Below are 2,500 nucleotides of genomic sequence, written 5' to 3'. Positions count from 1 at the left end.
AGTCGCTTATCATTACTTTAATTTTTATAATTTTGTAGGTGACCCATGCAATGAAAACAAGCTCTGATTACATATAACTTGTGCTGTGTTATGTTATCTATAAGTTATGGTGAAAAAGATCTGCCATTGTTTATCATGTAAAGGACACATGTTTCCATTCACTTGTGATCCGTATATGATTCAAATTTCCTTTTGGATGAACGAAGAATTCAAAGTTCACTTAACTCTCAAGTGCTCAGGGTTAGATTGGCTTATGAATAGCATGTGCTGTTACTATAATTATATTCCTCATTCTTCAAAGGATACTGCTACAAATTGAATACAATAGTGTCGTGGCATTGTATTACAATAATGAGCATGTAGCTTCCAACCTCAGACTGGCTTTGATTTGAGATAACTCAACTGCATTTTATCCTGTAAATGCGTGCCTTATTTAAGCTGTTTAATTTTGAGGGCTTGTATCAGAATTTTTTATGCTGCTACAGGGTACACGTATTAATTTTCTTTAACCCATTGACTCCCAGGGGCTCCCCATTGACGAGTAAAATCGTCTGGCGTTAGACAGAGGAAAATACTAAGTATGGCCGGTTTAGGCCAGTTTTGATGTTAAAGGGTTAATTAATTGGGACATAGTTTTTCAATGAGTTATTAACCCATTGACTCCCAGGGGTTCCCCATTGACAAGTAAAACCGTCTGGTGTTAGACAGAGGAAAATACTAAGTATGGCCGGTTTAGGCCAGTTTGGATGTTAAAGGGTTAATTAATTGGGACATAGTTTTTCAATGAGTGATTAACCCATTGACTCCCAGGGGTTCCCCATTGACAAGTAAAACCGTCTGGTGTTAGACAGAGGAAAATACTAAGTATGGCCGGTTTAGGCCAGTTTGGATGTTAAAGTTTTTAAATGCATGAATTAATTTAAGTCTTAAAATTGCCACTGCCCCCTACCCCGCTAGCAAATGTACCAGAATGTTTGTACTGTAGGTGAAAAGTAAAGTGTTCTACATTCAATTCATTTAAGGATGATCTACTTGTAAAAGGCTTTATAAGGTAAAGGCATAATCAGAAAGTGACTAAGTTGGGATAGCGAAAATGACATTTGCTCAAAAGTGACTAAGATGGGGTCTATGATTGGCCACAGAATAGACTATAATGGGGTAGGGGTTCGGAGAGGCCAGCGGCACATACCCAGCAAAAATTGAACCGGGGGCTGCTCTGCTGCTATGTAGATTGAACTGCATTGTGTCTATTCCAACAGCATCCAGTGAAATCTTTACCCAACTACTTAGAGTATCCCATCCCCTCTGATTCTCTTGTAATGCTTGATAAAACTGATGAGTAAATACGACTCGGTACATCCTCTGACTTCGGTTCAAATACTCTTTGAAGTGTGTAAAAACACAGTTTCAGTTAAGGACATAATGTTGCATAATATTTAAACTATTTTTGAAAAAATAAAACATTTTAAAATTTTTACAAGATACATGTATGACTGTTTCAACATACTTATGCCATCTTCAGTTGTGATGAGTTTTACAATTTGATTTTGAATTTAAACCTATTCATAAGAAAAATACAATGGATGAATTGATACATTATTCTTATATGCAAAACAAATTAAATGGATTTTTTTATAAAGCTTAGATACTTAGATACTTATCGTCCCAACAAAGCCGTTAAAAATGAAAAAGAAAAAGTTTGAACATTGTAATTTAAAACTGAATAACCAACGAGACTTAACTGAAGGAGATAGGCCAAAATGTTGTAGTTGTTGGTTATTTTTACTGCATATACTGTATCATGATATCCACTTTAGAATATACATAACACCATTTCAAGAGAATGGGTGATATTTTACACCACGACTATCCACTTCTGAATGAGATACTTAGAACACTACCAGGGGATGGGTGGTAATAATTTTACACCACGTTTACAGTTACTGTAGTACAGTATCTCTTAAGAGTGGCAGCTGTATTCTGCAGTTATTACACTATGTTTGCATTGTGATGTGTGTGGGATTAAATGATTTTTGTTAGGAGAGTCAAATCTTATAGAAGTATTCTATTGAGAAACTAATTTTTGTAGACAAGACAGTGTAATAGCCTCATCAAATCACCTTTGCAGAGTTCTTTCCCTTGACGAAGCCAGTCTGCTTGAGCTCACACAAAAGAGCATTTGTTTGGACCAACAGTGGTAAGTTGCTCATCATTACGTAAAGCTTTATTGTATGCATGTATGTACAATATATTAAAATGTAAGACCCACGCGATACAAACAAGCTCTGATTACATATAACTTTTGCTAGATGGTATGTTGTTTGTGGGTTACAGTGGAAACAATCGCTGCTATTATTCATGTAAAAGACACCCTTTTTCCTACACTTGTGATCCATATACATCTATCATTCAATTTACCCTGTTGGATGAATCAAGAATTGAAAGTAATAAGTGCCTAGGGTTTGAAGCTTAAATTGAGGCAAATCTGCAAGTGTAGATT

At 35.6% G+C, this 2,500-nt stretch overlaps 1 protein-coding gene and 1 pseudogene across 1 annotated transcript in view; both read left to right on the top strand.

Annotated features, from left to right (window-relative positions):
* LOC137974459 (tetratricopeptide repeat protein 28-like) overlaps positions 1 to 2,500 on the top strand; it is a 282,236-nt pseudogene that overhangs the window by 186,997 nt on the left and 92,739 nt on the right.
* The window catches only part of LOC137974436 (tetratricopeptide repeat protein 28-like), a 30,147-nt gene that overhangs the window by 6,220 nt on the left and 21,427 nt on the right, over positions 1 to 2,500 (top strand). Inside the window, exon 4 of the mRNA XM_068821399.1 lies at positions 2,129 to 2,197. The gene's annotated coding sequence lies outside the window, so the exon portion shown is untranslated. The remainder of the gene's footprint in view (positions 1 to 2,128; positions 2,198 to 2,500) is intronic.

This window comes from Montipora foliosa, chromosome 10 (genome assembly GCF_036669935.1).
Source record: "Montipora foliosa isolate CH-2021 chromosome 10, ASM3666993v2, whole genome shotgun sequence".
NCBI lineage: Eukaryota > Metazoa > Cnidaria > Anthozoa > Scleractinia > Acroporidae > Montipora > Montipora foliosa.
This window is presented reverse-complemented; position numbering and strand designations above follow the sequence as displayed.